The following is a 24288-nucleotide window of genomic DNA, read 5'->3' as shown; positions in this document are numbered from 1 at the left end:
CCCTAGCAGAGATGCTTTGTTGCACCTGTTCCAGTCAGTCTGCACTCCTGTAAACCCCTGGTTGGGGCTGGGGTTTCCATCTGTTCACTCCAGCCCAAGGGTGGTGTGCTTTGCATGGTGGTTCAGTGGCCCATTGATGGATGATGGGATATCTCTCAGTTAAACCCTAGCGACACGAAATGGGAAACCCTAGCCCAATGGCTTATAGGTTTTCTGAGCCTGAACCCCGTGGGGTTTCTTTCCTTGACTCCACTTAACATCCCTAGGATGCCAGGTGGTGTTATCCATTATCACTTTATTTCCAATGATTTTACTGTGGTGCTATTTCTAAATGGCGTTCTTAAGAATAGCCTGAAATTTTAATTTCTCTCTTGTATCTGTAGGATAAAGGCCAGCACTCAGCCTATATTTGCTTTTTAGGAAAATGTTTAAATCCACATTTCCCCCCCCCCTTATTCTGCACAGCATGTGCAGTGGAAGGTTGCATATTTTAGCAGAAAACCATACTCTGATGGCACTTAGTCCTAACCGATGTTTAAATTTTATGTATTCGTTTTAATTTAGAGGAAATCTTAAGAGCCTGCTAAAGTGGTTACAGGTACAACTTTTGGGAAAGGTTTATTGTTTCGAAATCACAGAGTGTTGTAGGGATCCGTCTACATGTGTGTGCACAGTGGTAGTTTTTTTCTGGGGTGAGACTCTAATTGAGAAGCACACAGGAGTTCTTTCTACTAAAGCTGATGCTAAGCTAAGAGAGAAAACAATACGGGGAATATGAAATTGCATCAAATGGGGACATTAATACACTAACAAAACATAAACCATTTCTTATTTAATGGGTAGTTAAATATCCACTTTAAAATATTCTGACCTCCTATCTGAGATGGTCCTCTGGGGACTTTGTAGCTTCTTTACCTATTGAATTTTTTCACAGTTTTCTAGAAAATATTTCAATGATTTATGGTTTATACATCAGTTAACCTACGACCTCCTTGGGGGAAGAGAGCAGAAACTCAGCCTCCAGACCTGAAGTGTCTGGTATCCATGACTTTTAGCTTAGCCTATTCAAGGTCACTGCTTAGTTGCTGTGGTTTCTGTTCCAGAGACTACACTACTTGGCACACGTGAGTGTTGTGTTGCATGGTGTGTATTCCTTTAGACAGAGACACACTTGCCCAGGCTAGGATTGACCTTCCGGAGTAGACGGTCCTGATGCAGTGCTTGGCTGTCCTAGGCCAGGGGGGTCAAATGTTTCTTTCACTGTTGGTGTAAACACAGGCGTAGTTAAAACTTCTTAGGGTGTAAGTCACTGAATCCTGCTACTGGAACTGCTTTCTGGTTTATTATTTTATTATTATTATTATTTTGTCTTTTGCCTTTTCTAGGGCTGCTCCCATGGCATATGGAGGTTCCCAGGCTAGGGGTCTAATCAGAGCTGTTTTGGCCCGCCTACGCCACAGCCACAGCAACGCCGGATCCTTAATCCACTGAGCGAGGCCAGGGATGGAACCTGCAACCTCATGTTTCCTAGTCGGATTCGTTAGCCACTGAGCCATGATGGGAACTCCTGCTTTCTGGTTTAGACTTCAAATTTTAAGGGGAGTTGGTCTTTCCCCCAAGCCACATGAACTTGGTATGGGCATTCTGTCACTGAGTGCTGCCCTTTTACAAAGAAGGGGCTCACTTTTGAAGTCTGAAGATTGCGCCAGGACTCTCTGGCTCTCCAGGATGCAGGCTGTCCCTGCTTGGGGTCAGCGGGAAGAGTTTCTTCCTGCAGTATTTGCTGTTCTGTCAACGATTCTGGATTCTCATAGTGTCCTTTTTGGCCTTGGTCTCCTTTGCCGTTAAGGAGGGTGGCCATGATCTGGAGGCGTGAGTCTTGGACGTCCTAGCTGAGGGACACATCAGCTAATTTAATGATCTCACTGAGGGAGGATGGGCGCGCTGAGCCTCCAGACCTAATTATCAGTCATGTTTTTAATTTAATTCTGGCACATGGGAGTGTATAGGAATTGCTAGATGGGTATTCATAGCAGAAACCAGTGGATCTGTTCCACCTTTGTTAGTGAACTTTAAACTAAGAGATAAACAAATGCAAAGAAATTATAGTACTCATTGTGAAATAGATTTTAGGACTCAAGAGAAGAAGTTATACTCAAGCACGTTCTTTAATGAAGAAGTCCCAACTAACATATTTGTTGCCACACCCCAAAGAGATATTACTGGTGTTGTGAGAAAGGAATTGGCCGCTCCAAGGAATTTTTCCTGGGCCGGGTATGCTTTCTTACCTTGGGGAGAGCTCCCTTACTCCTCTTTTGGCCAGAAGGATTTGCATCTGCACCTCCTCTTCTCCAAAGGATGAAGTCACAGGCTTTCCAAGGCTCCCCTGGGACCTCACTGGGATCTGTGATGCTCCAGTGATGCCTGCACCTGGGCTGTGGGCTCCTTCCAGGGCAATTCGGAATATGTTGCTTTGCACTGTTTGCTTGCTTCCCGCGAACTAACCAAGGCACCTCACAGAGGCAGGGAGCCTCACGGAGAGACATTGTCACCCAGCCCCTGCCCTCTGGCCTCCGAATCTCAGGACTTTCAAATGGCATTTCAGCAGATTGAAAAATCTTATAAATATCCAGATGCTCTTAATTCAGTGTATTTTCTGCAGGCAGGTGGCCTTTAGATAATTACTAAGTAGATGGTGTGGGAATCGTTGCATAGAGAGAGGAATAGCCAGAATGTTCCAGAATGTTCTGGGAAGTTCTTCTCCCCCTTTACACATCATCTTTCTCAGATGCTGCCCAAGAGCATATATCTGGATAGACAACATCAGTGTGTTCCAGGTTTATGACAGCAGGAAGCTGTGGCATGCTGGGAGGAGACACAAACTTCATGAACCAGGACAACAAAAAGCACGAGCCCTGAAGTGTAGTATTTGAAGTAACATGTGTCCTTAACTAGTAATGGACATACTTCTTTTTTTGAATAAGAAATGGAAAGTTACCGATTTCTTCAGTTTCTGACATACATGGTTCTAGGGAGGCTGGTGCTTTTCTGTAGTCTTTCGTCACATTATGATACCAGGTTTTCAGGATTTTTATATTTATTTATTTATTTATTTATTTATTTATTTTGCCTTTTCTAGGGCCATTCCCCCGGCATATGGAGATTCCCAGGCTAGGGGTCTAATCAGAGCTATAGCCACCGGCCTACACCAGAGCCACAGCAATGTGGGATCCAAGCCGCATCTGCGACCTACATCACAGCTCACGGCAATGCCAGATCCTTAACCCACTGAGCAAGGCCAGGGATCGAACCTGCAAACTCATGTTTCCTAGTCGGATTCGTTAACCACTGTGCCACGATGGGAACTCCTACGATACCAGGTTTTCAGGATTTTTAAATGTTACATGGAATAAGGGGGTTTGATAACTCTGCTTGGTTTTCTTAAAGTGCTCTTTTTTATGGGTTTACAGTTCTTTCTAAAAATAAAGTCTCATATTGGACATCAAATAAATGAATATGTAAATACAAATACAAACTCAAAGTCTAATAGAGCTTATTCTGTTCCTTCTGGCTTTATCTCCTGTTTTTGAAACCTTTACTTAAGGTACTGTATATTCCCCCAAGCAGAATGAAAGACCCATCATAAAATGTCAATTCACACAACCAGTCTGAATTTCATGTTCATACTGCTTAAAGTAATTCAATCAGGTGTGACACGATGGTCCTTTTGGTAGTTTCATGGGATTTATTTTCATATATTAACATTTGAACTTTGATTTCTCCTTTTTGGCAGAAAGAAGTCCACTGGTACATGGGACACAAAGCTGGGGCTGTCCTATTTGTGGTTTCCAAGCTGTGCTCTAAGTCTTACACTGCTAAAGCAGCTTGCACTGGCTGTCTAGGACATCCATGGAACATTCCCAAACCAATAAGCAATGACCACGGCCTCTTTGAAAAATGGGTTAATAGGGTCTCTGTTTTGTTTCTCTTTTCTTTCTTGAAGCGTTGGTGTGTGAGAGTTGGGCTGGCATGCCCACACGGCTGTGAATTCGCTGTGTGATTCATGATCCAGGAAACACTCCACCCCTTTCCTCCTTGGTAAGTCGGACACCCAAATGGGAAATGAAGAAGCCAGCAGTTTTATAGATTGAGGTGCTGTGATAGTTTATGAGCAGAACTCTTCTCTGCTGTTACAAATGGCAGTGAATGAATGAGCCAGCTTCCAGAAGGAAACTGCAGGCGCAGAGATGCCCAGCACTAGGCCCGGGAGCTCACAAGGAGTCACAGGCAGAGCTGGGATGGGAACCCACCTGCTTAACCCTAACCCATCACTGCCTCTTAGCACTGAGCGGGCCTTCTGAGAATAAGGTCAGACGCACTTTTATTCCATGCTGGAAATGCTGAAGTCCTGAAAGGGAGGTTCACCGTTAACAATAAGACATCCATTTTTTGAACAGCAGCCTACATCAGTTCTGAAAAGGGTGAGACAGGAAACATTTTAGGATTTACTGGCCGTTATCATCTCTGTCGCACTGACTCAGCTCTGTGGCATAGCCTAAAGCAGCCCCAGGCAATGTAAGTAAATGAGCCATCCTGGCCGTGTTCCAATAAAACTTATTTACAAAGACAGGCGTTAAGCTGAGCTGGATTTGGCCCATAGGCTGGAGTTGACTCAGCCCTGATCTGCTTTGATCCTTGCTCAGAGATGCCACTGTGTAGAGAGTGAGAGTGTTTGAATGGCCAGTAGGTACGAGTCCCTTAATGAAATTTAGCCTGAATGCTCAAAATGGAATCAGAAACCACTTTTAATGAAGTCTGCTGATAACAGCAAGAACGCTCGGTGGTGTGAGTGGAGTTGGGGTTCCCATGCTGGCCACATCCTGTATGCCCCAAGTTCATTAGTCTGAATCCCATCACCTAGATTCTAGCTTTGCTCAAGGCCAGGCCTGATCAACACTGCCCTTTCAGTGTATTTGGGTATTCTAGAATATAGAGCTCATTTGTGGAAGAAGTTCAGGTAGATTTTCCTATTTTGGTCTCCATAGAATTTCTAAATGTGACTTTTTTCTTTAGTGGCTGTATATACTACTGCTTACACATATTAGGGCAAACATGCAATTATCTTGGGCTGTCTTATAATTAAGTTGCACAGAAGTTTTCTGATTTCAAATCCTCTTTGCTTGTCCTGAGCAAAAGCAGATGTTTACAAGCTCGAGTAGGAACACGATTGATGTACAGAAATTATGGGATAACATGGCAACTCCCTTTGTCCCATACTTCAAAGGAGGGTTTTGTTTTTGTTTTAACGTTTTCATACAAAAGGATGCTTCTGACACCTCAAGGCCTATTTGACTCTTTACCTTACAGCTTATCATCAAAGGAAAATCAATTAATGTGTGTTTCTTAAGTAGTTTAAGCAGGGACCTGTCCTGCTTTTCATTCATTCACTCATTCCCTCATAGAAATAAATAACTGTAGCAAGCCCATGAGCCTGGTGTATCAGAACTTTTGAAGATATGCCTTTTTTCTAGAGCCACTGGTCCCTCCGTACTTTTTCTAGAAGTAATGGGAAAGAGTTCTTCACTGTAATAGCAGTGACATAAAAAGTAAAAATCAGAATGTGAAAGTATTAACTAGAAAAAGCAGAGGGCAGAATAATATGTTTATTATAATCCCAGTCATCTTTTTTTCGCTTTTAAAGGTTTTATTGAAATATGGCTGATTTACAGTGTTGGGATAATTTCTGCTTGACAGCAACGTGATGCAGTTATATGTGTATACACATCCATACTTTATCAGATTCTTTGCCCATGTATCATCCAAGTCATCTTGAAAACACACAGATGCCATCGCTACACACAAGTGCATGTATGTTATAAAGTCATATCCATACAAACACCAAACTCTAAACCAGTTGTCTCTGGGGTGGAGGGTATTTGCCCTGTATGAGCCATATATTCACTATCTGAAATTTTCAAGACTGTTGTATTTTTGCAGTTTACAAATATGGAAACAAGGATTAAAGTAGTGAATGTTCATTATAAAAATCATAGAAGAAGGGGGACGGTCACCCCTAATGCCCCTACCACAGACCTTTCCTGTTGTCATTGCATGTAGTCTTGTACGGGTGTCTTACAGAGTCGACATAAGACTAGACACAAAATGTTGCCCACCGCTTTTTCCCTTGTTATAATGTATACTTTTATATCACACGCATATGGTAATAATGTATCATGTTATTGAAAATGGTTAATAGATCTCACTTGAGTGCATCCCAGTATGCTGTCACCTCAAGGCACTGTGATGTAACTGGAGAGATATATTATTGTCAGTTAATAATAATCGTGGACAATGTGAAAGGATCATGACAGGGTGAGTTTCGCAGCGCCTTGGGCACCTGGATTCCACTCCTGCTTTCTAGCTCTTTAAGGCTCACCTGTCACCTACCTTGTGAAGGGCAGAAATTTAGAGCGTAACGTAGATGCTTCCTAAACGATAGCAACTGTTAGTATAAACTTTTTTTTTTTTTTAATAATTGAAGATTAACTCATTAGAACAGAAGAGCTGTACTTGACATACTATTTCAGAGCCACTACGTTTTGATTAGATGGCCAATCGGCTTTGCCAAAGTGTTCTAGACAATTATGCCCCACCAATAATATATTAGAGAGTTTTGCTGAAACCTATCATTGAATATCATGGTTATTTTTTTTGTCAGTTTGGTAGTATTGCCTCCTTTGTATATGTTGTATTGTTTACTGATGATGTTGGTAGATTTTTAAAAAATGTATGTGATAATGAGCCATTTTTTGAGGAGGCGGGAAGAAAGGAGGGGAGACAGAGAGAAGACCATACACGTGTGAGTGAATTACTAGCCTTTGTATTATATTTGTTTAGCCGTTGAGGGCCAATATTTTCTTACAGATACTTACAGAATTAATTTTTAAGACTGTTAACCCTTTGTCATCATTTCCCCCCACTTTATTTCCTTGTTAACTTTATCCTTTTAAATTTAAAGAAGTATATATTAGTGTCACTACATATTTCCTTCGTAATTATTTCAACCAATGCTTAGAGATTTAATACAAATTTCTTCTGATAGTATTAAAAATATGCGTCTTTGTTTTATGGAAGAGTTCAGCTATTTGAGAATCGTTAATAGCTTTTTGTAATTCTTCTCATAGTTCTCGTCTGCCTCTCTTTTCCCCCACTAACAAAAATTATCCCCCAGTTTTAATCTAATGACAATGTCCAGACAATCCAGCACATTTATACGAATGCGAGACATCAATAACGCATTGCTTCATTGTACAAATAGAGACCGTGTTTCCAGCCAGACAACTGAAATTCTTTCCTTCTTTTACTTTCTTCTCTTGGCGAGGGAAGAGTTAACTTTTGCATTGTACCTATTTTTTTGGCAACTGTATTTCAGACTTTTTCATTTAAAAAACTTAACACATGATGGTGAGCATTCTTAAATCATATCACAGTGCTTTTCCTCCTGTTTCATTCTGGTACCTAACTTTTGGGGTTTGCAGTCAGTGTTTTGTGGTGTGTCTGAAAGACTGAGGCAGCGCTGGTCAAGTCTCATGGATATTGCTTGATGTCTTTTATTCATTGAGCTTAGAGCTCCCACCCAACATATTAATTGGACATCATCATGTGCCTACAAGACTGGTGTCATAGTTTGTAAGTTCCAAAAGACAGGAAATGAGCCAGTTGTCTCTTTCTGAGATGGAGGTGAACCTGGCTTTGGCTAGATTGAACCCCAACTCAAGTCTCCATCTTCACTTGTCTAAGTTTTCTAGATTTCTTGACTGTAGAATTCCAAGTTTCACTCTCAGCGTTGCTGTTGGTGCAGCTGTGTGGGTAGGAATTCTATTTTGTGATCTTTCCAATGCGTTTCTATGTATGTTATTGATCCAGGATACATTGCTTGCTTAAACACACTGAGCAGTTGTATTTGGGGATCAAGGTTTAGCCTGTCATTCTTAATAGCGTCTGAAATACTAAAGCTGTGGACTCTGCATGTTATTATTCTGGTCCCATTGTCTAGTCAGCCTGATGGGAAATCTCCATGAGGCCATCTCGAAAGGCCCCATGCAGATCTGATCTGCTTTGTCATATGCATGTCACTCCACATTAGCCAAGTTCACGGACAGGAGAATTGTCTGCTTCCATTATCCCCATTAGGATGCATCGGAATTCCTGCTGCAGAGCTGGTGAGACCTTGCCTCCTCTCCTGTTCTCTTCCGCAGTGGGATTTGGGGCTCTTTAAAGTTGTTTGTTTAGGTGAGTATCTGCCAAGTATGTTATTGTCCCGGCTTTGTGACTACTATAAATATTTGTGAGTTACAGATGTGCGGTGAAGTTCAGAGTCCACTTTCTTTTCTTCGTTTTGTGTTTAAGCCAAGCTGGGCACGGCATATGTGTACTGTTCATTCTCAGACACCCATTAGAGGGGCAGATGCGGGTAGGGTTCATTGACGGGATTTGAAGATTTGCATGTGCACATAAGGATACCGCTCCCTTGATTAAACTATGCCTAAGATCTTTTCTGGCAGAACACTCCTGAGGGCATAAAAAGGCCCCTGTGTTTGGATTTGGGGATTTCATGGGTCTCGAGCTTTTCCTGCATTGTGGTCTCCAGATCAGAGTATTGGAGCGGCTTCTATGGCTGCAGGGTTGCAAACCTAATCAGTTCATGTTTTATCCACTGGAGCTTTTCATGTGGTTTTCATGTGTGTGTGTTTCTCTGTTAGCCTCCCGGGCCACAAAGGGAAGCAGGGTCATACTGTTTCATTTGCTTTTACTTAAAGCTTGGACAGTAACCACGATTGGTTAAACCAAAGCAGAAAAAGCAAAGGTTGCACAGATGGTCAGGAGATTCTGGGAAGTATATACTACCATATTTTCATATCACAGTATCTAAAAATAGTGAGCAGATCTTATATTTCCAGTGTTAAGGAATTAGGTAGGTACAGCTAAGTTGTTTACCGTTGTTCAGGAATTTTTTTTTTTTTTTTTTTTTTTGCGGGGGGGGCTTGGTGACTGGCCTGCTTACATCTCCGAAGCCGTATCCTTTGAATATGTGTTCTCCTGTTCCTCCTCCTTCCACAGAAAGCCACCTCCTTGTGACAGTGATGCTGAGGCATCTGCCCAACCTGGCCAGTCACACATCCCACCTGGTGGCCACTCTCATTCTAGTTGAGGCCAGGACTTCAGCTTGGGCACCAAAATCCCATTCTTTCTCTTCTATTCAAAGATAGTTTTTAAAAGTTCTTCCCTTTCTTTCCTCCATCATCAATTTTTATTTTCCCCTTTCTGCTGGATCTTTCCATAGGAATCTAAATATCTACCGTAAAAACAAACAAACAAAACAAACAAACAAACAACCTGTTGGAGTTCCTGCTGTGGTTTGACAGGTTAAGGACTTGACATAGTCTCTGTGAGGATGCAGGTTCGATCCCTGGCCTCTCTCAGTGGCTTAAGGATCCGGCATTGCCATGAGCTGCAGTGTAGGTTGCAGATACGTCTTGGATCTGGCATTGCTGTGGCTGTGGTGTAGGCTAACAGCTTTAGCTCCGATATGACCCCTGGCCCAGGAATGTCCACATGCCACAGGTATGGCCCTAAAAAGGAAAAAAAAAAAAAAAAGAAATGACCTGTTGCTCTGAATTTCCTCTCCAGCTTTCACCCAATTCTCTCCTTCCTTCTACAGAACAACTCCTCGAAAGCATTTATTATCCTCAGTTCCCGTGTTTCCACTTCCTCTTGAACCCACGCTGGCCATTCAGTCCTCCCATCAGTCCATGAGTCCTGCCTCTTGAAGGTCAGCAGTCACAGCCATGCTGCTAAATCCAGGGGGCAGCGTGCAGTCAGCGTGGCATGGGACAGTCAGGGTCAGCAGCGTTCGTACAGACGAGTCCCTCTCTCCCACCTCCCTGAGCACTCGCTCCATCTGGTTTCAGGACACCGCCATTCCCTGGTGTGACTCCTACATCTCTGGCCATTCTCGCTTCCCTCGACTGCTCATCTCTCAGCCCTACTGGAGTCCTGTAGGCTTCAGTGCCTTGGCCTCACCTCTTTCCTCACCATCTTCACTGTTTGCATAATTTCTGCCCTCTCCGTTAAAAACAGGGTTTTTGCCTGTTTTAATCACTGCTGCATCTTCAGTCATGGAGAACAGCCGGAGACGTAAAAACTGTCAATAAGTATTTATTGGATGGATGGATAGATGGATAGATGGGTCTTCCGGGATTTTTCAAACTGGGTAAGAAAAACCCTGTTTCTTGTTTGGTCACCGAACTGGAAGTATGGGAGATTGTCTGCAAAAGGAAGGGACTGTTCTGCCCCCGACCAACGTTTAGTGTATTGGTTGTCATTTTTCCCATATTGTCCAGCAGGTGGGTGTTTACGTGTTCACCCATTCTCAGTTCATAGCTCGCCTCCTCTGTGGATCCTCATCTTCCCTCTCCATGGCCGGATAAATTAAGCAGTGCCTCCCTTGTGCCCCAGCATTCCTGGGCGTGTCCCCACAGTGGCCACTGAAAGTTGGATTCACGGCACTGTTGCTTGCAAACCTGAATAAGTCTCTCCTTTTCAGACCAGGAAGCCCTTAACTTGATTGTATTCATCTTGCTGGTACTTAACGCACAATAAGCTCTGACTATGTACCTATTATTAGATGAAGTGATGCAGATTGAAATTATGTAAAACATGATTTTCTCTAATGGCCCTTAAGGGCTTGATTAAAAAGGTGCTCCTCTAGCCTTTTGATTGTGCTACATTGGACTTAAGATGTTTATTTCATGGTTTTACAATAATTAAATATTTCGATTTGCCATAGCCAAAATAGACTACACGTTGTCCAGCTGAGGCCGTTCCCTCTACTTCTTTCCCAAACAGTGTCTGCCGTTTTCCAGTAGAAGTGACCATTGTTCATAGTGTGTCTTAGAGCAGAAAGAGTCCCTGGTCCTTCCAAAGTCTGTTCTCTCCACTGGTTTTTCCATGAGTTGTGAAGATAACTGAAAGGGAAGCTGACAGTAGTCAGACAGCACATCCATCAAGACCCCCGGCCCCTCCCCGACACAGTAGGATCACATGTCCATTCCTTCGTAGCATGGAAAGTTTCCTCACTTGACTGTTGGACCCACTGTCAGCATCACAGTGGAATTTCATCTTCAAGATGTACACCTTATTAAATGTAAAATGAGCACAGTGAGGCATGACTGACAGGTGACAGGGCTGAGCCAAGCTCAGAACCCTGAATTCGTCATCAGGGCTGTTCGGGAGTTCCCGTGGTGGCTCAATGGGTTAAGAAACTGACTAGTATCCCTGAGGAGGTGGGTTCGATCCCTGGCCTCGCTCAGTGGGTTAAAGGATCCAGCATGGCTGTGGCTGTGGTGTAGGCCAGCAGTTGCCGCTCGGATTCCACCCCTAGCCTGGGAACTTCCATATGCTGCAGGTGCGGCCCTAAAAAGCAAAAAGGATGTACATGTTCAAAAAACAGCACTGATGCACCTTTACAGTGTCCCTGCCACGCTGGGAGCACAACCTTGAGTCCTTTGAATATATATGTCTCCATGGATAGATAGATGTAAATAGATACAGATATACTGCTAGACATATAGGTTTATAGATACAGATAAAGATGGTATGATGTAAATATAGATACAGACAGAGATAGCACCACACTGGAACTCACGAAGGTCCCCAGGGCAAAGATGTAATCAATGAAATCCATGTCTACAAAAGTGTTCTTAAGCCCGGCTTTGTGGCTTCGTGATGAGTTTATGGAAATCTAATTGATAAGCTACTGAAATATCTATTAGCTATGTAGCACCTTTAAAATAAATAGTCTCTCACCGATTTGGTGCTGCGAGCACTGACACCTGCACACACAGTGCTTTTCCCTGGACAGTGTGGGCAGTTACCCACTGTTTTTATCAGCCGGGGCTCAACCCATCCACGTGTTCTGAGCTGTGAGCAGCAAGTAGGGAACATCCACAGGTCCCTGGATGAGAAGGGGCAACATTGGTGAGCCCTGAATGACCCCGTGTTTCCCGTACAAGTGCTCATTCTGAAATATTGTCACTGAAGCAAGCATCTTTTTTGTAAACAAATCTCGTTCTTTTCTCCCAACTAATTATGACTTTTTTTTTCTGAAATTCCTTCTTAATTCATTGAGATTCATAGTTATATGCTAACTTGATCATTCCATTGCCTTTTTTCTAGGAGGCGATTGCATTTATTCCATAACTTTCTATTTTATGTGCTGCTATGCTCTTCTAAGATCTTTCCATAGTCTAGACGTACTGAGAGTTGTCTTGGAAATTTCTTCCGGGATTTCATTGACCGTAATGAGAAGAGTGAGTTACGATGGTCTCACTTTGTTCTGCAGTTAAAATGTTAAGTGTCTTATGTGTATGCTGACTTTGACTCTTACTTTTTGGTTCAAATCCTGTCGTTACAGAAAAGCATTCACAAAGTCATTTTTATTTTCTTAAGCAAATCCTGAAAGGTCAGCTATACCTACAACTAACATTTCTAACCACAGTGCATGGTTTGTGAAGACTTTGTGGAGTTTGAGTAATTTTTCCTTCTCCTTCTTCTTCTTTTTTGGCCACACTTGCAGCATAGGAAAGTCCTTGGCCCAGGGATCGCACCTGAGCTGCAGCTGCACCCTATGCCACAGCTGCAGCAACACCAGATCCTTAACCCACAGTGCCATGGTGGGAACTCTGGTTCTTTTTTTAAAATTTTTTTTTCCTGGATGCAAGCCAGTTCCCCGAGTGTAGAAAGGGTGGAGTATAAATATTCTGAGTCACCTCCACCTGCCTGCAGTAATCACCCGTGTTGGGGTCTGAAGAACTTGGACCAGTTCACCAGTGGAAGTCATTTAACAGTCCCTGTCATGTGGCACTGATCATAGAAATTTGATAGAGGTTCTCCAACATTTCATAATATGGAACTAAACCACAGCTAATAACGCAGTAATAATTCATACTAGTGGCTCAAGTTCCTTGAGCATGCCCTACGTCCCAGGCAGTGTATAACTGCTATGTTTATATTGTTTCATATTCTCAACAGCCACACACAGTAGGCACTGGTAGTGTCCCCGGTTTGGAGACGAGTAAACGGGGGCATGGAGAGATGAAGAAACTTGCCAAGGTAATTCAGAGGTTACCTCGATGCCAACCCCAATGAATAATATATGATTTCAGAATCCAGAATGTGTTTCACTCTCTTTATTTTCCAAAGGTCACTCAGGGAGCTCCCATGACATCATATTACAGAGAAGGAATTATAAAGCAATTGACCCACCTATCTTCAGTGTTATTGCAAAATCAAGCAGCTATAGGTTTCCGCGGGTGGTGTCTTGGTTTTATTTGACGGCGTCAGCAAATATTTTGAGGGTTAGAACCCTCACTCTCACTGTGTAATTTCCCTTGCAGAAAACACATGATTGGTGGTTAATCTCAAACAAAAGTCCCTCGTGGACAACCATCTGTACAAACACAGGGCGCCTCTGAAGCATCTCTTCCTGTACGCGGGGTTCATTGAGGACGCGCGGGCATTCCAACTGATGTCGGATTGGAAATCGTGTTTCTCTTCTTTCTGTAACACACTAACCACTGTTCTTGAAAACTGCAAGGATAAGCCACAAGGAGAAATAACCTGGAGCCACCCTTCCCCTCCCTCCAAGCAGATCTTAAGCTGAGCCCAAGGGACAGCTGGGTGTTCGGGGAAGAGGAAGGTGTGATGGAGATCGAGGCCACAGAGGTGGGCAAGAGTTAGCTAGGGCGTGTCGGGCTTTGGAAGTCGGGATAGGAAACTTCAGTATTTATGATGGACAGTGGGGGGAGGTCTTTGCCCAAGCAGTGGTGGGACAACATTTATTTGCATTTTGAAACTGTCATTTAAATGTTCCTGGTCCCCATCGGGGAAATGGAAGGTAGAGTTGGCAAGAAAGAGGGACATAGGAAGACCAGCTAGAAGGCCATCATGGGTGACCGGGCGGGTATGATGGTGGTACAGGCTGGGGTGTTGGTGGTGGAGGTGGAGGTGGTTGGATTTGGCGTATTTTTAAGAAGCAGGGTCAGTGGTGCTCTGATGGCTTGGGCATTGGGGAGAAGGGAGGAAACACTAAGAATGATATGCAGGTTTGGGGCTCGAGTAAGTTGCTGGGTGGTGCACCATTTACTGAGACTGACTTCTGCGGAAGGGAAGGTTTTGGAGGGAAAAAGGATTCTCCTAGGGTCATGAACATTTTGACTTGAAGGCTTTCATTGCTCATCTGGTTGGCGAGATTAGGCAGTCATAGAGAGTAGGGACCATTTGGGAATGATTGGGACTAGAGATCCGTATTTCGGAGTCATCTCTATATTTGACTGTGTTTAAAGATCAAGGCCTCTCACCTGGAAGAGTTTGGAGGGAGGAAAAGGGTGCCTCAGGCAGCACTGTGGGTGTCGGGATGTTTGAGTAGGTGTTGGCATCCGTTGGAGAGCTCTCTGGCCTGTTTCACTTGGTAGGGCAGTGCTTTTGGTACTTCAGAAGTGATCTTGAAAGTGACAGCAAGTCCTAAAGGTAATTCTCCCCTTGAGGGATTTCATGCAACATTTGAGCAGCAAAATTCTCCACCGCTGTGGCATAAAACGCCATTCTGGTTATGGAAAATGAGGTCCTCTCTTTACAATGAAGCACAGCAGTCCCTCGCTCTCTGCAGGGATTGGTTCCGGGACCTCCTGGATACTGAAGTCTGAGGATGCTGAACCCCTCCTATTAAAGGGTGCAGTGCAGTCAATCCACTTGGCTCTCGGTTGCCCCAGGTTGGTTTTTGGTGGGTTGAATCATGGGTAAGGAAGTGGTGGGTTTGAGGGCTGGCTATGTGTAATTTGTTTTCAACACTTATTTGGCTTTTTTTTTCTTCCAATCAGCAGTTCATGCTCCTGCTGTTTCTCACAAACACTCTCTTCCCACTTGAGTCTTGGGAGGTGGGGGGCAAGGGGTGAGGGACGTTTTAATGATCTCCCCGGGTTTCTTTATGACCAGCAAGTGACTTTCTGACAGTACATTTTTGGCTACTCTTTCCTCATCCCGCACTGTGCTCTTCTGATCACTCTAATTATACATTTTCCCCCCAGGAACCGTGTGCTAGTGAAAGTTGAGTATTTGAGAGGCCCAGGAAATGTTTTTTTTTGCCAGTGAGAATTTTATATTCTCAGTGTCAGTTCTGGCAGCCGTGTGCATGTCTGCATACTTGTTGACTAAATGAATCTCTCAACGTCTGCAGGGTGCTGGGTGAGAGACTTTAGGGCATGCTGTTAATAATAATACAGCAGATAATGATGCAGGCCAGAGAGCCAGTCAATGTGTGATTCCCTGCAAGGGTTCTAGTGACCCCCCCCCCCCCCTTTTGTAAAAGGATCAAAGATATTAAGCTTAGGATGTTGGCACCTTTTGTTGTTGGCACCTTTTGTAAAAGGATCATGTAAGCTTAGGATGTCCCCACAATTTTGTCAGTGGCCTAGAACATTGATTTCTATCAAAGGGAAATGCATTTGGCCAATGAATGTAAAATCAAGGACTCTCCTTTCTCCTAGTTGGTGAAAATAAGAGTTGGTGCAGGCCGTTATGATTCATCCCCCGAGACAGGTGTATTCTGCCGTAAACCAGGGTAGAGGGCTGAATGTTGAGAAGTAATGGGTTGGAGCATCCAGAATTGACTCAGAGACCTTTGGGAAAAGGACACACATAATTTGTAAGGCATGGTGATCAAGCACTTGGTAAAACGAATGAGCTGAGCTACAGGATAGGTCATTTTTTTCCCAGTGGGTCATGTCATTGGTAAAATGCCAACCTGGAGAGTAGCTGGTAAATCATCCAAAAGATCACATGGAATAAAAAACACTTTATTGAGGTGCGATGGACATATAGAATGCTATCTATGTACTTAGTGTATAGATCTCAATGCCTTTGCAGGTAAGCATATACCTGTGGGGTGTTGCCTGGTGGCTCAGCGGGCAAGGATCTGGTGTTGTCACTGCTGCGGTATGGGTTCAGTCTCTGGCCTGCGGAACTCCTGCGTGCCATGAGTGTGGCCTAAAAAAAAAAATATATACCTGTGAAATCATCGCTACCGTCAAGGTTCTCACCTTCCAAAATTTCCTCTCATCTACTTCTTTCTGATTATTGTTTTTTTGTTGGTTGGTTTGTTTTTTGCTTTTCATTTGGTAAAACCCTTGGCCCAAAATCTACTCTCTTAGCAAATTTTAAGTGTATAGTACAGTCTGGTTATTAGCTATAGACTCTGTGGTGTATAATAGATCTTATTAAAAAAAAACTCCTGTTATTTCTTGAGATTGAGATGTGCCTCAAGAATGCCATTTGGGGAGTGCCCGTTGTGGCTCAGTGGAAACGAATACGACTGGGAACCATGAGTTGCGGGTTCGATCCCTGGCCTTGCTCAGTGGGTTAAGGATCTGGTGTTGCTGTGAGCTGTGGTGTAGGTTGCAGACATGGCTTGAATATGGTGTTGCTGTGGCTGTGGCGTAGGCTGGTGGCTACAGCTCTGATTAAACCCTTAGCCTGGGAACCTCCATATGCTGTGGGTGCAGCCCTTAAAAAAAAAAAAAAAAAAAAAAGAAAAAATTAGAATAAAAGGGAGTGTCATTTGGAACAAGTCTATCAGGGAGTGATAAGTTGACCTCCAGTATCCTCAGTTGGAATCAGCCTGAATTTTAAAGTTATAGGATCTTCTGTCTCTGCTATATGGTGATGTTCAGATCTCAGGAAGTAGAGGCATTGCTTCTTTTCCTTCCTTTTTTTAAATTTTTATTTTATTTTATGTATTTATTGTCTTTTTAGGGCCATACCTATGGCACATGGAAATTCCCAGGCTAGGGGTCGAATCCAAGCTACAGCTGCCGGCCCACACCACAGCCACAGCAATGCCAGATCCAAGCATCTGCAACCTATACCACAGGTCATGGTAACACCAGATCCTCAACCCACTTAGCGAGGTCAGGGATGGAACTTGCATCCTCACGGTTGCTAGTCAGATTTGCTTCCGCTGAGCCACAATGGGAACTCCTTAAATTTTATTTTAAAAAATCTATAGTGCTTTACAGTTTTCACAAGTTTCACACACACGATTTCATATAATGCCATAAAACCCCCCTTTTTTTAATCCCCTACCCCTATTTTGCCCCTCCTCTCCTTCCCTCTACCCCCTGGTAACTACTAGTTTATATCTGTGAATCTGCTTCTTTTTTTTTCATTTATTCACTGGTTTGCTTTTTTTTTTTTTTTTTTGAGATTCCACATATAAATGATATCATACAGTATTTGTCTTTCTCTGTCTGACATAAGTGTCTCTTCTTGAATAATGTGAAACTCACTGAGGTCAGTAAAATGCGAAAGTGGGATTTGCCTCTGCTGATCAGGACTTTGAACCATTGCTCGCAGGCTCTCTGTGAGACCCAGAGAGCACATCACCTGGCTTTTGTTATGACTTGACTGTTGATCCTGGCTGTCAGATGCGCTTACTGAGGTGAAAAAGGATTTCATTATCTTTTTTAAGACTAATTTTATTCCACCATTTTGGGGATTTGAAACTCTATAAAGCATCTTTATATTTGATACCAGTGACAATCTGGTAAACACTCAACAAGATGGAAAAAAACCCAACGACCCTGAAGGATGCTCGCGAGAATCAGGTAAAACGATAAATGTATTTCTCTCCCTCTTCACCACCTAAGAAGAAAGCCTGCAACTTTATTACTTGCAAATTTCTGGGGGATGACAGCACTGGTGGTGGACAAAACCTCATGCTGGCCTGCTTGTTTTTTTTATCTCTAAAGAAGAGAAAAACCCAGATGCCACATACCCTTTAAAAAGAGAGAGTCCGTTGCTCCCTCAGATTCATCCCATTTCATATACATAGCTCTTCGGCTTTCTTTTCAGGATTCCTGATTCTCCCCAGGTTGGAGACCGTTTCTGAGCTAAGCATATCATGCACATGTTGTGGTAAAAAAAAAATAAAGTAAAATAAATTAAAAAAATATTAAAAAAAATACAGAGCAGTATTTGTAGCTGAAAATGCCTAAAGCAACAATAGCCCAGATGGAAGACTCACACACACGGCTGCAATAGTAACATCCACCCCAAAGGTCAGAACGGACCAGCCACATCATCCACTGTGTGGGTAACCGAGTTCTTCCCACCCAGGCAAGGGGAAAAATGACATTTGTGCCAATAGTGAAGAATGCAGTTGTGGACGTGTAGCTTTATTTGTGCTGGATCTTTTCCAGGTTTATATTTCAGTGTTTTTTTTTTTTTTTTAAGTCACTTTTAGCAGTTGCAAACTGGGATTTATCTGATGATTTCCTCCTCTTTTTTTGGCAACCTGAGGACTAGAATATGATTTGGTTGTCCTTTTAAAAATAATGTATGCCACAAGAGAATATAAACCATCAAACAAATTGAGTATCACATACAGACGGTATTTGCAGTGCCTATGATGGAGCTGAGGGCATTGCCCTAAAATTATGAAAAGCTGTGTATGGATAAGAAAAATCCAGACATCCCACAAGAAAATGGGCCGAGATTTGAAGAAGCAATTCACATACACATAAATTCTGATGTCCAGTAAGCAGATGAAATCATGTTCCGCCCATTCCAGCTCTCAAAAAAGAAAAGAAAGAAAGGAAGCAGAAAACCTACTGTTGGTAAGGATGCTGATAAAGGGGGACTCTCAGCTGTTCCTAAATGTGAATTGTTTATATTTTAGGAAAAGCAGTCTGACAGTTCCTATTAAAAATGTACAAACTGAACATTTAAAAAAAATTAAAAAATTCCTATTCGGGAAAAAAAAAATGTACAAACTCTTTGACCCAGAACTCTACCTTCTCAGAGTATAGATTATAGAAATAAAAACGCCAGCATGCATGTATAAGAATATGTGTATTAGGTGTTCATAGGAGCATTGTTTTCCATGCTCTCCTCCTCCCCCCAAATATTTAAAATCTACCCCTAATATTGAGTACGTAGCCACAGATTATAGATGATAAGAATGCAGCCATTTAAAGACTGATTGCAATCACCTGTGGTTAACTTGGTGCGATTTTTATCATCAGTGAGAAGAGTAGATCTCACATTATAAAGCAGAAAGACCCTCATCCCCCGAGTCTGTATGCATGTGTTTGTATGTGATACCTGGGGAAGGATCTGGATGGGTGTCCGCCAGACTGCTAACAATGGCTATGTGGGTAGGGGGAGAAGCAGCTTCTAAGTAATGGCCTTGCAGTAGGCATTGAGCTTGCAAAAGTGTGAAGGTTTGGGAATCTGGGGTCACAAATGCGAATTCTGTTGCTCTGGATGTAGCAGAGGTCTGATTACAGAGTCAGGTCATTGGAGAGCTTTTGCATTTCTTTAAGATGCCGAAGGTAACTCTGCAAGGGGTGTAGGCTCTTCCTCATCCCCCAACCATGATATGGCTTCCTTATATCAGGAATCCTGTCTGTTTTCTCAGAACATCCATTCTCCTTCGAAAGTTCCTTTTATAGATGACAGACATTCACCAGCAGTGTATTTATTGGACATCCTAAGTCAGCCCTTAGGATTTGAGGTCAGGTATTTAATATTTCCCCCCCTCTTTAGCACATGGGTAACTGGGACAAGTCCAAATGCTTCCTGTGTCTCATGTTCCTTTTCTGTGAGTGCAAATACCAAAAGTCTCCTGGGTATTATGGGTAACGACAACTACTATAATTAGGGCAAACTGTGATGGTTAATGCCTAACTTTTTTTAGCTTTTTAAGGCTGCACCTGCAGCATATGAAAGTTCCCAGGCTAGAGGTCGAATTGGAGATGCAGCTGCCATCCTAGACCACAGCCACAGCAACACAGGATCTGAGTCACATCTGCAACCTACACCACAGCTCACGGCAATGCCAGATCCCTAACCCACTGAGCAAGGCCAGGGATCAACCCTGCATCCTCATGGATACTAGTTGGATTCGTTTCTGCTGCGCCACAGTGGGAACTCCCAATGCCTAACTTTTTATTCAAGAAGTGTGTAAACAGAAAGATTGGCTCTCATACAGCCCAGCTCTACTCTGTTGGCAAATGCTACTGTCATTACCACTGGTGAGACGGTGGGGGAGAGAAAGCTGCGTGGTGCATGGTGACACGTCATGTGCAGGGTGACCTGCATACATGAGGGTCAGTGATAAAGGCGGGGGTTCGCATGAGTTTCATTGACGGTCTGCTGGTCCACTGTTTGTTTGAAAAGCTCCAAGGTCCTAATGGTTCCCTCCAGAGCCTTGCGTACCAGCAAATGACGCCAAGGGGTGATGGAATGGTGCTGCCCTTGAACCAACACTCTTCCTCCATTTGGAATCAATATGGCACCAAGGGCCCCGCAGAGCACATCCCTCAGCCAGGGGGTTGACCGCAGCTGTACCAGCAGGGCTCTTGAAATGCACATCAGAGAGTCTGCTCTCGTCATAACATTGTGTGACTCCATGGACAAACAAAGAGCTGTTCTTCATTCTTGCCCTTCTGAAAACTCAATGTGTTGTTCCCAGCTGTATGTTGGTTGATGTGGGCTCTGGTGTATCTCATCACACAGTAATTCTTTTTTTTTTTTTTTAAATTACATTTTAGTGGAGTATAGTTGACTTACCATGTTGTGTTAGTTTCAGGTGTACAACGTAGTGAATCAGTTGTACGTATACCCATATCCATTCTTTCTCAGATTATTTTCCCACATAGGTTATTGCAGAATGTTGAGTAGAGTTCCCTGTGCCCTACAGTCAGTCCTTCTTAGTGATCTATTTTATATATAGTAGTGTGTATATATTCACCCCAATCTCTTAATTTATCCCCCCCCAGTGTTTCCCCCTTGGTAACCTTAAATTTGATTTTGAGATCTGTGAGTCTTTTCCTGTTTTGTAGATAAATTCATTTGTATCATTTTTTATTGGATTCCCGTTATAAGTGACATCATGTGGTATTTGTCTTTCTCTTTCCAACTTACCTCACTTAGTGTGATAAGCTTTAGTTGTGTCCGTGATGAGGCAGATGGCATTATTTCATTCCTTCTTATGTCTGAATCATATTCACTATATATCTATACATCATCTTTGTCCATTCATCTGTCCGTGGACATCTAGGTGTCTCCATGTCTTAGCTGTTATGAACATGCTTCTATGAACGTGAGGGTGCATGTGTCTTTTTGAATTGTAGTTTTGTCTGGTGAATGGCGCAGCTTTGATCAGAATCACAGGACGGGTCTGATGACTGCAGGGTGAAACCAAATGCCGATCCCACTGATGCACGGAACTTGGGAAATGGAGTGTGTGCCCTGTTTTTGCTCCATCTGGCTGATAAACGGAATGGTGGTGTCCATCTGAAGTTCACATGCTAAATTCCTAAGCCCCAGAGTGATGAGGGCAGGAGCGGGGCCTTGGGGAGGTGACTCCATCTTGAGGGTGGAGCCCTTGTGAATGGGATCAGTGCCCTTATAGACGAGACCTGAGACTGCTTACACGGCCCACTTTGTTTCCCCGGCCCTCCTTCCTTTCTATGCAGGGCAAGGGCACAGCGAGAAAATAGCCTCCGTGGGATTCCTGTCGTGCCGCAGAGGAAGCGAATCTGACTTGTGTCCCTGAGGACGCAGGTTTGATCTCTGGCTTTGCTCAGTGGGTTAAGGATCTTGTGTTGCCATGAGCCGTAGTGTAGGTTGGCAGCTATAGTTCTGATTCGACCCCTAACCTGGGAACCTCCATGTGTGATGGGTACCAGCCTTAAAAAAAGAAAAAGACAAAAAAAAAATAGCCTTTGTGAACCAGGAAGAGGGTTCTTACCAGACACCAAATTTGCTAACATCTTGGTCTTGTATTTTCTAGCCTCTAAAACTGTGAAAGTAAATGTTTGCTCTTAAATCTGTCCAGTCTAAAAAAAAGAAAAAAAAAAAACACACACACACAACCATCCTCTGTCTATGGTAATTAGTCATAGCAGCCCAAACTAAGATAAGAGGGATTTAATAAATGTTAAAATGAAGTTATCAAACAGAATGGCTAAGAGGCAAGGAGCATGTGGAGCTGAGAATCTGTGGATAAGCAACGAGGTCCTACTCAACAGCACAGGGAACTGCATCCAGTCTCTTGGGATAGAACGTGATGGACGATAGCAGGAGAAAAATAATGTGTTTGTACGTATGACTGGGTCACTGTGTTGTACGGCAGAAATTGACACAATGTTATAAATCAGGGATACTTAAAAAAATAAAATAATTTTAAAAATTTAAAAAGATTAAAAAAAAAATACCTGCTGGTTTTTATCAGGCATGGTTCCTCTGGTGGTGAGTATTGGATTGTACGTTAAAGCATCTTGGTATATTAAAAAAAAAAAAGATACAGGAGTTCCCGTTAAGGCGCAGTGGTAACAAACCTGGCTAGCATCCATGATGATGTGGGTTCAATCCCTGGCCTTGCTCAGTGGGTTAAGGATCTGGTGTTGCCGTGAGCTGTGGTGTAGGCCACAGACACGGCTCAGATCCTCAGTTGCTGTGGCTGTGGTGTAGGCTGGCAGGTGTAGCTCTGATTCGACCCTTAGACCAGGAACTTCTACAGGCTGTGGGTACGGCCCTTAAAAAAAAAAGAAGAGACCCAAAAAATGATACAGCACAGAAGTGAAGGAAGGATGTTTCCAGAGGCAGGAAGGCAGTTAGAGAATCGGGCAGATTGAATCTACGTGATCATTCTTGTTCCCCTTAACTTTGAAAACGACAAGAAGTAATAGTTGGTTCCTATTTTGCATGTTACAGGCAGTGCCAAGGATTAACTGGGGTCAAATGATAGCGGCTGTTGAGAAGGAAAATGCACAAACTGTGATCCCATTCGGGGCTCGAATAAATATAGATTTATGGGAGAAATTTAAAACAAGTATTTTAGCAAAGAAGCTGATGTGGCTAAGTAGAAATGATAAATATATTCTGCCCCTACAATCCAGTGGAATCAAATATTTAATTAGAAATTGCAGCTGAAACGTTGAAAAAATATTCTTTGCAAAAGAATTGTTCATGAATTGTGTCCAACAGGTTTTGTTTATTCTAGTGAAATCTCTTTGGGGTAAAATGTAAAAGTAGCAGCATCTTAAAATAATATAGCAGAGAGTTGAAACACTTGCTATAAATTGCCTCTCTTATTTTTTACACGGCAGAATAAAGAGAAAATCTGTATGGGATATAAGAGATAATTAGAACATTGTCCAATGACTGTAGCGGGCTTCCGATTTTAGCAGCTGAGAAAAGTTTCATGGTAAGGCTCTTCCAGCTTTCCATAAGCTCATTACCCTTTGTCAGCTCTGGAGGGCAGTTGTCACATGCCAGGGATAAGGGACAGTTCCGTAGATACAGGAATTGCGAGCAAATGGCAAGGCTTTGATTGCAATCATGGGAGGGCGTCTGATCATTATGTCTGGTAATTGGTCTTCCTGAGTCTTTCCTCCTTACAGGGCATAATGGTACCAAACTTACTTTTTCTTTTTCTTTTCTTTCTTTTTTTTTTCCATCTGAAGCAGTTTCTCAACGTTGTCACTCTTTGGGGTTGGGGAGTTTCTTTCTGTGGCGGGGGGCTTTCCTGTGCATTGGAGGCCGTGTGTCAGCATCCTCGTCCTCTTTTCACCGGATGCCAGGGGCACCCCTGGTTGTGACAGCCAGAATTGTCTCCAGACCGTGCCAGATGTTCCCAGGCAGAGAAACTAACTTTGCCCTTGGTTTCGGCTATTGGTCTGAAGGCACTCTCCTAAATTAAAAGCAGGACATATGTAAGCCTTGAAAACTTTGTTATTTGTGTAATCGTGCATCCATGAAGGCCAGGGCTTGGAGGCACTGCAGTTTTCAAGTTGCCTTTGACAGTATTCCTGCCCTTGTGCCAATAGCTTCCATCCAGGCCAGCCCTGGCGTGGAAGAGAGGCAGGCAGGACCCAGCAGTTACTCTGTCTGCCCTCCCTTCCCCCTGGGGCTCTGGGAGGCTCGGCTGGATCTAATTGCCAGGAAGTGTGGGGCCTGCCTTTTGATGAATAATGACTTGAGGCCTCATCTCAGAGTTCCCAGGAATCAGAAATGGGTTAGAGTGGATGAACACTGCCACCTGTTAACCCCTCCGTCTCCTGGACTCCCGCATCTCCAGTCTCGAGCTTTCCCCCTCATGTGCTCATGGATTTAGGAATAAAAGGGAGAAACAAATAAAAGTCAACCTCCCAAATGATGGTTGAA

At 43.2% G+C, this 24288-nt stretch overlaps 1 protein-coding gene across 2 annotated transcripts in view; it reads left to right on the top strand.

Moving 5' to 3' along the window:
- Nucleotides 1-24288, top strand: part of SEMA5A (semaphorin 5A) — a 525937-nt gene that overhangs the window by 119105 nt on the left and 382544 nt on the right. The window contains exon 2 of one of the 2 annotated variants that reach the window (XM_047769155.1): nt 4004-4098. The exons of the other annotated variant lie outside the window; for it this stretch is intronic. The gene's annotated coding sequence lies outside the window, so the exon portion shown is untranslated. The remainder of the gene's footprint in view (nt 1-4003; nt 4099-24288) is intronic. 2 annotated transcript variants of the gene reach the window in all.

The sequence above is a fragment of the Phacochoerus africanus genome, chromosome 1, assembly GCF_016906955.1.
Source record: "Phacochoerus africanus isolate WHEZ1 chromosome 1, ROS_Pafr_v1, whole genome shotgun sequence".
NCBI classification, from domain to species: domain Eukaryota; kingdom Metazoa; phylum Chordata; class Mammalia; order Artiodactyla; family Suidae; genus Phacochoerus; species Phacochoerus africanus.
Note: the sequence above shows the minus strand (reverse complement) of the source record. Positions and strands in the feature narration are given on the sequence as shown.